The sequence below is a fragment of the Haliotis rubra genome, unplaced genomic scaffold (assembly GCF_003918875.1).
Source record: "Haliotis rubra isolate DU_JTF1 unplaced genomic scaffold, ASM391887v1 Scf668, whole genome shotgun sequence".
Taxonomy (NCBI): Eukaryota; Metazoa; Mollusca; class Gastropoda; order Lepetellida; family Haliotidae; genus Haliotis; species Haliotis rubra.
The window spans coordinates 113598-129481 of NW_025767377.1; the positions used below are offsets into that span (position 1 = coordinate 113598).

Below are 15884 nucleotides of genomic sequence, written 5' to 3' on the forward strand. Positions count from 1 at the left end.
TGTAACTGATGATGTACGTCAAGATCACTATGGGGGTGAAAAGTTAAACTGGCGAAAGGCCAACAGCATTGATCTGATGCTTTATCGCTATGAGACTGAAAATTATTTCAGAAATGTCAGTTTAGATATAGCTGATTACAACACACCAGAGGAGTATGTTGAAGCCTACCATAATTTCATCCTTGATTCATTACATGCTTCAGCCAATATCAGTATTCCTGCTTCAAAATTTCAATCCCATTTAAAACCCTACTGGAAGAGGGATAATTTAAAGCCATGCCATAACGATATGCGACACGCACGTAAAGAATGGGTCCATATGGGTAAGCCACGAAATAAGGACGATGTTCACTACGTAAAATATAAGCAGGCTAAGAGAATCTTTCGAAAAAAACATCGCCGATCAAAACGTAAACTTCAAGATGAAAAGTTCAGGGACATCTATGAAGCAGCCGAAGTTGATATTCAGGAATATACCAGGGTTACAAAAAAGTACAAACGCAATAAAGAACGAGTTAAAACCCTTGTGTACGAGAACGAGACCTGTGACGCTCCAGAAAGTATCTGTAACCTATTTGCTAAGTACTTTAGGGATCTCTCCCAGCCGTATGAAGATATCAATTTTGATCAAGATTTTACCTGTTTTGTTAATAGTTTTATTGAAGATCTTGTCACAAGACAAAACGTTGATGACTGTAATGACACCAGTATGAATCTTTTATGTCCATTTACTGGTGATGAACTATTGAAAACTGTAAAATCATTGAAGACGGGTAAATCCCCAGGCCCGGATCATATTGTAAATGAGCATGTTAAATTTAGTGGAAGATCACTCATCAACCACCTTCTTACGTTTTATAATGATATTGTTTCTTATGAATATATTCCTAAGTTGTTTAGTGTGGGGAATATACTTCCAATCCACAAAGGCCATGGTAAAAGTAAGGATAACCCTTCTAATTACAGAGGCATCACACTTACTCCAGTTTTAGGTAAACTTTTTGAAAGATTACTTTTGAATAGAATCGAAAGCTGGGCAACAGAAGTAAAGAATTTTCCTCACCCTTTTCAGTTTGGTTTTAGAAAAGGTGCTGGAGCAGAGACCGCATTATTTACGCTCCAAGAAACTATTGCTTACTACAATGAAAGAGAAACGCCAGTATACTGTGCATTTGTCGATAATGAAAAAGCATTCGACCGGGTTTGGCTTAATGGTCTTTTCCTAAAACTGCACAACTTTGGAATTAAAGGTAAAATGTGGAGACTTTTATACATACTTTCTTCATCAATGAAATCACGTATTAGCATTGGCGGACATATTTCGGATACCTTTGAAATACGTCAGGGTGTTGGGCAAGGACGGGTCCTATCGGCTTGGTTGTTTACACTGTACATTAACGATCTGTTAAATGCTGCTGATAATTCAGGAAGAGGCTTAAACCTGCCCTGGGCCACTACCCCTGGTATCCTACTTGCAGATGATACAACCCTATTAAGTTGTACACCCGATGGTCTTCAATGTTTATTGAATGTTATATCTGATTATGCAAAACATGGCACCTTAGGTTTAATGCTAGTAAAAGTGCCTTCCTTCTGTTTGGTGATTATCATAAACACGAATGCCCAGAGCTATTTTTGGGTGATCATGTTATTAACCGCAAAACCGATGTCGTATATGCGGGCCTGTACATAAACACCGCTAAATCTACCCTTAATCGTACTGTTTTAATATGTGAAAAGCTTAGAAAGCTAGTCAATGTTAACCACAGTCATGGATTGTATTTTGGTGGTCTTCACCCTATGCATGCTGTACGCATATGGGAACGTATTGTACTACCCTGTGGTCTATTTGCCTGTAATAACATATCAACTAAAGAATACGATATGCTTGAATGTGTGCAAAAGTACTTCTGTAAAAAAGTACAAGGGTTCTCTAAACGCACGTGCTCGGTCATTGCCAGAGAATGTCTTGGACTTGTATCACTACGTGCGTATATTGATCAGAGAGCATTATTGTTCCTGGGAAGACTGCTTAACACTGATATTAGTTTCATTTTCAAACGAATTCTTCACTATAGATTAGCTCAACATGATTGTAAGGATAGTATGCACAAAATGCTGAAGTGTAAATCCTCTCCTTTACACCATATGTTATATCTTACCTATAAATATGATCTTACTGAATATGTTGACATTTATCGTAACTCATCTGTATTTGTTACCACAAATCAATGGTCAAATCTTGTAAGAGATAAAGTCTCAAAATTTGAAGCAAATGTCGTTACCTCTGAGCTTAACTACAGAGTCAATCTCCACATATACGCTCTCCTACGCAATTCAGCTGCTAGTAACAAACTTTGGTTAATAGCTCTTAATGATTCAGATTATTTCTATGACATATCCTACCTTATCCGTGTCGGCACTTTCGCTATACAATCTAAAGAATGCTTATGTGGCACATATGCCTATGACGTTGTAAAACATGTATTTCTTTTTTGTCCACAAACGGAATGTAACAGAGAGCGACTACTTAGCTCCCTCATTGATCTATTGGATGTTACAACCTTTGTAAGTGTTTGGAATGATGATGATGATGCACTGATTAGTTTTCTACTTGGAGGAGTGCCAAATGACAACATTAGAGATCTTGATACTGATCTATGGATTCAATGTATGAAAATCACGAGTAAAGCTGTTCATGAATGGAAACGGTTCTTCATCACATGTTACTAGATTTACACCCCCCCCATATATACATATCTTTAAATGTTTTTGTATTGTATAACTTTCATACACTTGTACCTTGTAAAATGTAATATCTGTTAAATCATGCATATGTATCTTCAATTTTGGAGGAAATAAAGACGATCTATCTATTTATCAACCCAAGGATCTCTCACAGTTAATAATATTTCGAAAACGGTGAAATTCCCGCCTGCCTGGTACGAATCGGTGGTTATTTTAGTGTCCAAACCAGGTAACGATCACTCAAAGTTTACCAGCCAGCGCCGTCAATCTTTAACTACCCATGTAAATGCTTAGACTATAAACAAGGTCGACTCTTATAGTCATTTATCTGTTATGGAGTTATAAAATACAGCATGTAGTATTTTCTTTCATTAGAAAAAAACCCATTGTGAAATATAATTCATATTGCTGTATAAATGCAGGAGACTTTTAATCTGTGTTTGTTGCGCCTTGCGCGTATCTGTTGACGTGGAAATTATATATATAATTGAAAAATATTGAAACAACTACATACGACGGATAGTCGTGGTCGCATAAATGATATTATGCCAAGTGTGTTTCAGAAAATAGATTAATCCAATTTAGATCCACTCTCTATTTATATTCACCCTATGATCCCCTGTCCTAGATCAAACAGTTGCTTGAATGTGTTGATTATAATGATGTTCATACATCATTTCTAACCACCTGATTTCAGCATTTATATGATATTCATCTGCGATTTCGTATCAGGTTTCTTGTGTTTTTTATAGAGTAAGATTAAAAACATTTCACATGGAGAATAATTTCCAATGTGCTGGGGGCAGTAGGGTAGCCTAATGCTTAAAGCGTTGGCTCGTCATGCAGAAGACCCGGGTTCGATTCCCGACATGGGTATAATGTATGAAGGCGATTTCTGATATCCCCCGCCGTGATATTGAGGGAATATTGCTAAAAGTGAGGTAAAACCACATTCACTCATTCATACGCGATACAACAATATATAATTTTGCAAAGGCAAATTGGTCTTTATTTGAGATATTATGCCAACGTAAAATTTCACCTGAATTAAATTTTAATACTTCTGACCCGATTCAGATCTTTTCAGAACAACTACTTACAATTGCAAATGAAACTATTCCTAAATCCTCTACAAATTCACACATACGAAAACCATGGTATACTGACGACTGTAAACAAGCTAGAAAAGCTAGGAGGAAGGCAGAAAAGTATTTTCGCAATCACCCTAGGGTCCATAACTTAAACAAATTTAAGATATGAAATGCTAAGGCCCGACGCACCTTCAAGCAATCAAAACGCCAATCTTGGCACAAGTATGTATCTAAAATCAGTTCCAGGACACCAATGTCTAAAGTTTGGAATATGATACAAAAAATTAAAGGAAAAGGTTCCAGATCTCGTGTTCAACATCTAAAGGAGGGTAACACATTACTAACAGATACAGCAGATATCGCAAACAAACTTGGGGAATCGTTAGCCAAACATTCCTCCTCATCAAATTACACACCAAAATTCCAGAAATTTAAGGACTAAGAAGAAAGAAAGAAACTTAATTTTAATTCTGATAACGGTGAAGACTACAATGAACCTTTCTCCTTACATGAATTGCACACTGGTTTAGGACAAGCACACCAAACAAACTGAAAAACCTTTGTATCAGCGCCCAAAGTACAGTCCGAAATTTAACGTGTGGGGTGGCATATCTGTGTTAGGGGCAACGACCCTCTGTGTATTTGAAGGGAATATGAACAGTGAGCGGTACACAGATATTCTCGAGGGACATTTACTTCCATCTGCTCACGTGTTCTATGGAAATGTTTGGATATTAACTCACTCACTCACTCTGGTGTTGAAGTTGTATTTAGAGAGATAGACTGAGTAAACCTATGTGAGTATAGAACTTGGTGTTGCGTTGATCTTTGAATGTATGTGCTCCAGTACATGAATGTAATGCGGTAAGTTACGAGTCAGGGTCGCCCGAGCCCTTACTCCTTAACTTAGCATCCCTGGACATACCAAGCGAATGGAGCGCCTGAGCTACCATGTACCCTGACAATGTGGAACGGACAGAATTAGTAGGTAACTGTGGTAGGGTTGACTGACACCCAATCGCCAGTTACGACAATACATTATGGATGTTATGGTCACCTCACAGCTCAGATCGCTTTGTTGTCCTGGCTCTTTCACATGCTACGTCACGCACCGAATATTGCAATGATCTCCATGCTGACATCTCTCAAAATTTAGCTTGTTGTCAATACCTGTAGGAATCGAGTTCAAATTTCATATCATAGTTTACAAATGTCTGAACAATCATGCATGAGGCTACCTGACCTGTCAGAGCTACCTCCCTTGTATCAACCAACCCGCTCACGTAAAGTTTTTGGGAAGGCAGAAGGCGAAAAGAATATTTCTTACAATGCAGCTACCAGCTCATTCCCAGACCATTTTATATCTGCAAACTATACACTACTCTTGAACATGTATTTTGAGCGAAAGTAAATATTCTCGTCCAAATGAATTGATTTTTTGGTCATGATACATATAACATACTTTCACTCATTTACAACCTCTAAAACATTAAAAAAAAACATGTATTTTGAACAGAAGTAAACATATGGGCGATTTTTAAATATCGCTCTAAATTACCTGAATTAAGTCAAAATGAGTTGAAATTTATGCCAACATACTTTTATTCATTTACAACCAGTAACTTTTAATCCTATCGATTCAGTTCCTGGATGATGAAACGTCAAAATGTTTGGAACTGTTATCATTATAACATGAATACAGTTTTCACTCAATTTGTAAAGAAAGTGAAATATTTACGTGATTGAGAATTGCCTAGATACATATTTCAGTCATGCTACACATTGACTGTAACGTTGTTTAAAGAACCACTAAACTTTGTTTTTTGTCACTGTTTTAACTATTACATATGAAAGATTTGTGGTTAGTCTTATGCGGAACACCAAATTTATTCTTTAAAAACTTGTGGTTAATTAATACCGAGCGATTAAAAGTGGCCAAAAAGTCGCCTGCTTCCCTCTCGCCCGCCAACGAAACCACAGACAGGTTACGTAACTCTGTCGCCAGAGCACTGCAGTGACGTCATATGAGGAACGATTTTCAGTTAGTTGTATAGAAAGTGTGTAGCACGCTCATCATTTTGATGATTTCTCGACATCAACGACGACATGCCGAATCGTTGCTTTGTCGTCAATTGCTCGTAGGGGTCGGGCGATGGTGTCCCCATGCACAGATTTCCACAGGACCCCGCAGTTCGTGCTAAATGGGTTATGTTTGTGAGTGCGAAGCGAGCGTTGTGGAAGCCTGAAACGATATCTTACTTGTGTTCAGATCGCTTCACGGAAGTTAAAGAATCAAAACTACTTACTAGTTGTAGTAAAATATGTATATGATTGATGACCATAAAGATTTTCCATGACACAACTTGTAACATAACGATTTCTTCCTCGGAAGTCAGGTTGTGGTCGAAGTAACAATAATATTGTAAGTAGTATTATATTGACACCCACCTCGCTGCCAGGAGGGAAATTCTTATGTTATACGCTATGTCATGCAAAATCCTATTGGCCATCAATAAAATACATATTTTACTACAAGTAGAAAGTAGTTTTGATTTTGTAACTCGGTAAAAACACACGTAAATACCATTTATCCTCAGACTGGCGGATGTTCCCGACAGGGCGCCGCCATTTTTAAAAATAAAAAAATCTGTTAGAATTAATGAGATTATAGTTTGTTTTCATCAAGTTAGAAAATCAAAACTACTTTCTACTCGTAGTTAAATATGTATTGGAATCATAACCAAACGGATTTTGCATGACACAACTTATAACATAACGATTTCTTCCACGGAAGCGAGGTGGGGGTCGAAGTCACAATACTGCGCGATAAATTTCTTGCTACATTCACATGGTTAATGTCCACTCACCAGTATGTAGATACTAGTCAATGTGCGTCTTTATATTTGGTCTTATAATCCTAATTAGTTTATTATCATACTTGTATGCATTTTGAAACTAAATAAAAAGCAGACGATCTGCTGATACTTATAGTGAATTTATAACAGAACTGTAATATCTAGACATTTTATAGTTTGCCAGTGTGAATCATAATTCGCACACACACCCTAGTGCATGTTGTCTGTCTCATTACACTTCACGGCGAAACAATGATTCTGTTGAATGCTACGACAAATGAATAAAAAACAAAATGCAAATATTAAAATTAAAACAGATTAAAGTTATAGGAACAATATCAGGCTATTACCTTGTTCGAGGAATGTATCCATCAATATCCACAAAACTGTTCCAAATGATGTGTCTTTTAACAGTTTAATATACGAAAAAGTGATAAATCTTTTCAGGTATTGGTGTATAGTCTCATTGGTCACCCAAGATAGCACACCTGGCAACTAATTGCATAATGTCCGCCTTTCTTTAAAAACAGTAATTTAGTTAGCCAATAATGGGCAATCAATCAATGTATTGCCGGTTAATCCTTTGAAAGAAGGACGTTGTTTTTACGCATACACCGACAGAGTGTATTCAGTATAGATTAGTAAATCTACATACATAAACACTACCTTTTGACAATTCCGCTGTGTAAGATAAAAGTAATTAATCAATCAGCGTGTTATCGGTTAATCCTTTGATCGATGTTTATAATGTTGAATATTTACTCCAGACACAAGAAATGCCAAATGGGAACCTTTGTCGGGTAATCTAAGTGTGTTACCACTAATTATACCTGTTATAAATTTATTAACTGACCATCAAGTGAATGATGACAATTAACATGTGTAGGTTTATACCACCTAACACGGGTTACAACAAGGGAGTATTAAATGCTGTATTGCATGTGAAAACTTATGGGCCGACACTGTTTTGAGAATACAAACAGATTTTTACATGACATGATTAAATATCGAGGTAAAAAAACACAGAAATGGGATCAATTTGGATCAGTCATTATACAAATAGGGCCTAACGACACCAATCGATTTTGACAGAATCGTCTATGAAAACAAGTTGTAACTCAGAAACTAGGCAAAGCAGGAGACAAAATTAAATGACAGTAGATTGTGAGAACATATAGCTTTCATTTTCCACAACAATTGTCACGATTTCAGTTTTATACAAGCCTGTAAACAAGATAATTTAACCCCTAAAATATAGATGAATTCTGCATCGGCCCTCATATCTATTCCTCATATGACGTCACAGAGGCGCGCCGCTCTGATTGGTTGAAATTTCGTTTGCGGGTGAGAATTGTGCACTGTTGTCAAAAAAGGTCGATTTAAGTCAATTAAAGGTCGAAATGAGTAGTTTTAATGACGGGGTTTCATTTATAACGATGCCAGTTAGTGATTTATGTATTTGTACCCCCTAGGGTTTATGTGACCTTTAAAGTTATCGTCTCCATAACCAATGCGAACGCATTCCTGATTAATTCCAGGACAAATAATCCTTTCACCACCATAAGATGCGGCAAATGAGCATAAGGTTAGCGCATCATATGTCGCGAACTAGTTGAGATTTCAGGGAAGTCATCCGGGTTTCCATTATGAACATGCAAAAATAAACATGTATCAAAAGCAACATCCCGTCAAAGAAAGCACAGCCCATTTAAGTATTTGAAGGAAATATAGCTTAACGACCAATCAGAGGTGCGCACATTGTACATTGATGGATACTGGTTGGCCTGAAAATATATAATATAATTATGAAGTTTTTGCATCACAAAACGGAATCCCTTTGAGACATATAATCTAGAGGTAAAAAACAGTGATTTCATCATTTCAGTTTTCATATAGATTACGTGTCATTTTCTACTCTTACAGCGGACATGAACCTAATATAGCACAAAACATCTGAAATACCAACTGGACATGTGATGGTAGCTAACAAAACATGACAGTTCAACGCGAACGGGTTGACACTTGAATTCCTTTTAAACTTATTGATCCTTCAAATCACATGAAAGGTTTAATGCTGCCTGAAGTGAACCTGTATACATTGCTGATTATATTTTATTTTGAAATTGAAATGCAAAGGTTTATTAAAAAATCGATCTTGAAATCAGTACATGACCATACAATAGAATGAAATAATATACCATATTGAAACAAACTGCTTTCGGTTATCAATCAGTCGAGGCACTTCATATTGGTCAAATAAGTGTTTGTAGCAGTAATGAGCCCTAAAATAAATAGTGGCGCACTGATGAATTATCAGATTTTGGTCCTTGTCGGATGTCTTGTGAGAGGCCTGTCTCCGTCTCTCAGCCAGGAAACATAGAACTTGATGGAAAACACCTTCTTGTCTATTGCAAAAAGCGACTGACAGATACGAATTCATTTTAAATTGTGATAAGAAGCAGATTAGCATTGTCAATAAAAGGTAATGGTTAACAAGTAGCACCTATTACTGCCAGATGCAAAGTGAAAATAACTAGCACACAAGTGAAGCAACATATACGGTAAGTATTAACATGATTAAAACGTCCGATTGGTTACTGTTGAAAGCTAAGCAAGCTGATTGGATGCTAATATACAAATCACCTCAAAACATGTGATAAATTCTACCTGTGTTGATCAACGTGCGTGTTGCCACCAACCCTTGTTACTATGTGATATTTTACATTTTACAAGCACTTCAATCATTTGCCATATTAACAAACAAACTACTACAACAAACAAATTTACAACACAGTTAAAAGTTGAACAAGCTGTCTGGATGCTAATTTACAAATCATTTCTTGGGCAGATCTTCATAGGGATGTGATCCATTTTACCCATGACGACAAACACACAACTACAACAAACACATTAATAACACAGTCTACTTAATTATGCAAATGACGACGGTAAAGGTTGACTGGTGATTGCACTGTCTGCTATAGACAGCATGACTTCTCCTTCACAAACACAGTGCCTTCTCTTGCCAATTCTGAAAAATAAACAACATATTAAATACAACTGAAGTCATGTATAGTCCTTCCGCGACTGTCACTGGTCCCATTTGTGAAACTCAAACATATCATTTTTCTTATCTTCAGGTGAAATACTTTAATTTCATTGGTCAATGACGCTTTAACAAGTTTCCCTGTCACCCCTCCCAGAGGGTGACAACTGGAAAACATTACCCGCTGCCACTGTAACCGCCAAACTCTCCGCCGAGAACCTGTATCGCTAACAATCGTATGACGTCATAAGATGACGTATGCAGTGCCCGGAGTTCGAAAACCGTTCGATTAGCTGTTTTTGAGTTCACTATGTCCACATTTATTTTACCGACTTTCACTGCTTTATTTCAACTATTTCATACATTGAATCCTTTGCACACTCAACTTAAACATAATTAACCAGTTTTATAGCAGTTTTAAGTATTGTATGCAAACAAAAAGAATGGAGCTACATTCAAATTCCCATGCAGATGCCCAAAATGACGTTACAGTATTTCTCAAACTGACAATTCTCGTAACCGTGGCTGCAAAACCCCTGGTGGATTGTTAAAATGAGTACGCTTAAAAATATATGAATGACCCCCCAAAAAGTCAGACTGAAATATCCCCAAAGATGCGAAATCCAAGCCTAATGATAAAGATTAAAACTGATAAGTTATGTATAGATATAATATTATTGTTTTGAAACTCGTAGTGATTTATAATTATATTTCATTAAAATGTTTAAAAGCGCACGCGCAATCTTCAAAACAAGCCCGCAAGATCGTGAGAAATACATTCAACATTGGACCCACGAGAGCCGTCATGTAAACAAACGTACGTGCGTGTATTTGAATCTCTCACCGTCCATGGCATTATCCTTTCTAAAAACTACACATGAGGCAACACAATAGTTAGCTACGTTGTTTGTACTTTCAAAATGATATATTTTTTTCATGATTTTTTATACAATGACATAATGCCATAAACGATTTAAGTAAAACTATTTTTATTAAAAGCACCGCAATCATTACGCGCATTCTGATTGGTTTGTCGTATTTTCGCACATTACAATCATCGAGACGGGGACAAGTCTTCTTGGAGATTCGGAAAGGATGACGAATGACTATTGAGGACGTTGAGCGTTATGTAGTACCTGATCAAAGACAGGTCGTTACAAGCACTGAACCCGTGAATATTAATGTAAGAATTGGTCTTCAACAACCCATGCTTGTTGTGATGGGATCAGGTTGGTTGACAGATGTCATCGTATTCCAGTTGAGTAGAACGGCGCTCATGTTGTTGATTACTGGATTGTCTGGTCCCGACTCCATTGTTTACAGACCGCCACCACACAGCTCGAATATTGCAGATTTCGGCGTTAAAAAACATACATACAAACAAAAGCACGTGCCTCAAAATCCAACATGATATTTCACTGGACAACAGTTTGGTTGTGTGTGGGGGCTGGTCCAAAGATCAGGTTTTGGTTCAAATGTGTCAGCCGTTAGAATAAAGAGGAAAACATAACACAATAACACACATAACACAAAAGCAACAATGTACACAATTACCAGCATGTCTATTGAAATGCTGTACATGTGAAGTTGACACTGCTGAATCCCATCTTTGCATGGTTAAATCACAATGGCACCACAAACGCCAAAAGGTGGTGGCGTGAATACTCATCAGGGAGGTTGAAAGAGATTGATAGCTTCAAAGTGCACCATCTATTATCCACTGTCTGTGGGGAAAGTTCTTTAGGCGTCAAGGATCGAGCTCGTTCTAGACAGAATACGTATGGGTGGAAACCCCACATAATCATCTCACTGCAAATGTCACAGATATTAAGGGAGATTCTTCAGATATTTGTTCTCCCTGCATTGACTGTTTTTGCAACTGGTACAACAGTACAGGGCGATGATGCTCGGCCTCTCAAAACCCGTGGTGTTACTGCCTTCGTATACCAGTGAATATCCGGGTTGAAATTGATCTTTAGCAACCCATGTATGTCGTACGAGGCGACTACCGAGATCGGGTTGTCAAACAAACTGACTACGATGACACAGGTCGTGGTATTCCGGTGCGTAGATCAATACTGATAACGTGAATCACTGGATTGCCTTGTCCAGACTCGCGCACAGACCGTCGTGATTCAGCTCGAATATTGTTGAGGGCAATGTTTAACATCAATCAAACAAAATTAACTTGATCAACCAAAATGAGATTACCAGAATGGACTACCCATTCCAACTAGGCCAGATTTGTACAAAAATCATCCTCCTCAACAACAACTAATCCAGAGCCTGTAAGTTGAGTGGTAGGCAATAACTCCGGCATTAGTAAGGCCCCGTGCCCAGGTCCAGGAGACAGTGATGCAGAAACTATGTTATACTTCATTGAAACCCTTGAGATTCTGTGACTTTATCAAATGATTACTGACTTTTAAGGACATGAAAAACTTACCCCATTCACAGATGTGACTACCTCATATTCATACGTGATCGTTATTGCATAAGGTTTATTAAAATCATTATTTTCTGTCGATTCTATTTGTGTCCATACCAAAATCTTTATTTGAATGGGTATATGTAGTCGTGGTTAAAGCGTTCGCTCGTCACTCCCAGGTTCGATTCCCCTCATGGGTACAATGTGTGAAGACCATTTCTTGTGTCCCCCGTTGTGATATTGCTGGAATATAGCTACAAGCGGAATAAAACCAAACTCACTCACTCACTCGCATGTGTGGCTCCAGCAGCATGCTGCCAGGTTGTCTTCATTCAGACGCCCGATGGCATTGAAACGTTAGTTGTGTGACAAAGACGTCATTTTGTATTTGTGAGGTGTAGTTGTCAGGTGTAGGAACGTATTTGTCAGGTGTAGGCAGGTGTAGAAACGTATTTGTCTGGTGTAGGAACGTATTTGTCAGGTGCAGGGACGAATATGTCAGGTGTAGGAACGTATTTGTTAGGTGTAGGCAGGTGTAGAAGCGTATTTGTCTCGTGTAGGAACGTATTTATAGGGAACGTATTTGTCAGTTGCAGGAACGTATTTGTCAGGTGTAGGGTGTAGGAACGTATTTGCTTTGCAGGAACGTATTTTGTCAGGTGTAAGAACGTATTTGCCAGGTGTAGGAACGTATTTGTCAGGTGTAGGAACGTATTTGTTAGGTGTAGGAACGTATTTGTCAGGTGTAGGAACGTATTTGCCACGTGTAGGATCGTATTTGTCAGGTGTAGGAACGTATTTGTTAGGTGTAGGAAGGTATTTGTCAGGTGTAGGAACGTATTTGTCATGTGCAGAACGTATATGTAGGAACGTATTTGTCTGGTGTAGGAACGTATTTGTCAGGTGTAGGAACGTATTTGTTAGGTGTAGGGACGTATTTGTCAGGTGTAGGAACGTATTTGTGTAGTGTAGGAACGTATTGTCAGGTGTAGGAACGTATTTGTCAGGTGTAGGAACTCTGATAAATGTAACGAATGAGAAACGGTTGCTACAGTGGCCAATCTCTAGCAGCGGATAGACATGGAAAAGTGTACCCTATAATCACGTTGTAGTTGGAAATGTAGTTTTACGCGGTGATGCAGTTGAAGTCTCTGCTGCTGAGTTCAGGAATTCAGTTCGTATTTCTTCATCTGTGTGTACAGTAGATACATAGATACCCCGCATATTTTCGTTGTAACAATTTGACGATTTTGTGGGTATTGATTTCAATGTGTACACATTTGCTTTCTTTACAAAATAATGATGTTAGTACCTTCATTAAGATTCTTGTGAAGAAGCATTGGTCCGACTGGGCTGCAGTGCCCACACCAGCCCCACACAGGAGGTCAATCCGTACACCATCTGCAGACCTCGTTACAGACGGAACATAAGGTTCATACCCATGGCCAGCCCACTTCAGCTGAAAAAAAGGTAATGCATCAGAATGTAATAATGTCTTCATATTTTACACACAGCTGCGATAAGTTCTTTGATTCATCCATGTCTCTTTAGGATTGATGAATCTGTGGTCAGATTGTCACGAGAATCTTCATGGATATTTTACGTTTAATTTTCAAAAGAGCAAAGACTACTTTGGAAAGTTAAGAAACTAAAATATGCGCTTCGTAGTTGTACTCACCACCACATTAACTTCTCATTTTGTACGTCATGTCAAACGTCATACACAACTCTATTATGTTAACTGAACCAAAACCTTGCATCAGTGCTACTGACTTGATTGTAAACCCCAAGACATGCCTTTCATCTTTTGTACTTTATACCCAAACCTCAAAAAGATCCCCCGTTCACATACACACAAATACAGATACACACATATAAACTGACGGGCAAAACAAACCATACCAAAAAAAATTCGTCTGTGGCAAAAGATAACCAGAAGAAATGTCTATAGATATATAATTCATATTGTTCAACCATTCATTTGTCAATGGATATTTTAAAAAAAGTACTTAATGTTTTTTAACAAGGGGAAATGTACGGAACATTAAACGGGGAAAGTGTGAAATCTGAATTTGCAGTTTTGGACAACACTCATCACAGTTTGAAGATTTGTCAGATGAGTCATTACCATACACAATTCAGTGTCAGTAATGGGTATGACCTCCATAGGCATCGATGCATGCTTGAACACGATGTCGAACAGAGTTAATCAATCGCTGAATAACGTTGTTTGGAATAGCCTGCCATTCCTGTATGAGTGCATTCACCAAAGCTTGTCGATTGATTGAATATGCCGGTCTAGGTGGTCCCACAAATGTACAATTGGTGAGAGGCCTGGGGATCGAACCGGCCATGTCAGAACATTAAAATTATTCAGCTGAAGAAGGCTCTGAACAATCCTGGTAGTATATGGGGTCTGGCGTTATCTTGCTGGAACATAACGTCGATGTTGCTGTAGGAATGGGAGTAGAACAGGACGTAAAACGTTATCAATGTAACTCTGTAACGTAACACTTGATCAATGTAGAACAAGCTGTGTCGTCAAATCACCAAATGGAACTGTCTCTTGAATAGCAAGGTGCTGTACTCTCACCTCTATGGCGGTAGAGTCGAACCAGGCCATCTGCTCTGAATAATTGGAAACGGCTTTCATCAGTAAAGAGAATTCGTTGCCAATTTCGATTCTGCCAGTGCTGCACAGTACGGGCCCACCGGAGTCGGTCACGTTGATGACGAGGGGTCAAGGTCATCCAACGGAACAGTTGATAAGCACGAATACCTTAATGTTGTAGTCGTCTCGTAACTGTTCTTCGATCGACTACGACTCAATGATGTTGCTACGAACTGTCTGCCTCAGTACTGTCTGGAGTGCAACTGAAGAACCTTGCCACATGATGATGCCTGGCTCAAAGCTGGAGCATACCAATCGCCCTCTCGCGCTGAGAGAGAGAGAGAGAGAGAGAGAGAGAGAGAGAGAGAGAGTGTGAGGTGGTCAGGACCGTTGACGTTGTTAACACATCATTGTATCCCAATTGCGTAGATCGATACTCATGCAGTTGATCACTGGGTTGTCTAGTCCAAACTCGATTATTTACAGCCATAAAGCTGGAATATTGCTGAGTGTGGCGTAAAACAGCAACCAACCCAAACCAGTGTAACTATAATGAAGAGTTTTTAAACATAAGCACTTACGTTCTTATCAATGACAATTCCAGTTCCGTGGGTGTTTATACTGAATGTGCCCACTGGGCCACAGGGTTGATTAGACTCAGTGTAGCAGTCAGCGGCGGTTCCGTAGTTTAGAGATGCTCCACTTGAATGTGTGAATGTACGGTCTCCCTTGACAACAGCCATAGTCTAAAACGGATGAACAATGTTTAGTAACACTGAAATGATTAAATGAAAACACGACCTAATTTTCATATCTCAGAGTTATTTGCGAAGAAATTGCAAGTCGTACACTGATGGCAAGAACAGATAAGAACACATATAACAAATATTCCACTCAGAAAAAGAATGCATTGTCGGTATTTTTTCCATGTAATGTTTCGAAAAGGAATCATAAGTATGTGTCTAATCAGTATGTCTATGGTGAACGTTCCCTCCAACCATTTCCGAGTTTGAATCCATTGCCATTGAAAACCAAAACGTAACCAAATCTGGTTGTTGTTTTTTATATAAAGTTAATGAAACATAAATGTGATATGATTAATGTG

General features: G+C 38.3%; 1 protein-coding gene and 1 long non-coding RNA gene across 2 annotated transcripts in view; both read left to right on the forward strand.

Moving 5' to 3' along the window:
* The window catches only part of LOC124257589 (low-density lipoprotein receptor-related protein 1B-like), a 186555-nt gene that overhangs the window by 73085 nt on the left and 97586 nt on the right, over positions 1-15884 (forward strand). The window lies entirely within an intron of this gene.
* Positions 2322-2709, forward strand: LOC124257591. The gene is made up of 2 exons (XR_006893314.1): positions 2322-2472; positions 2522-2709. It is a non-coding gene; the product is annotated as an uncharacterized LOC124257591 (long non-coding RNA).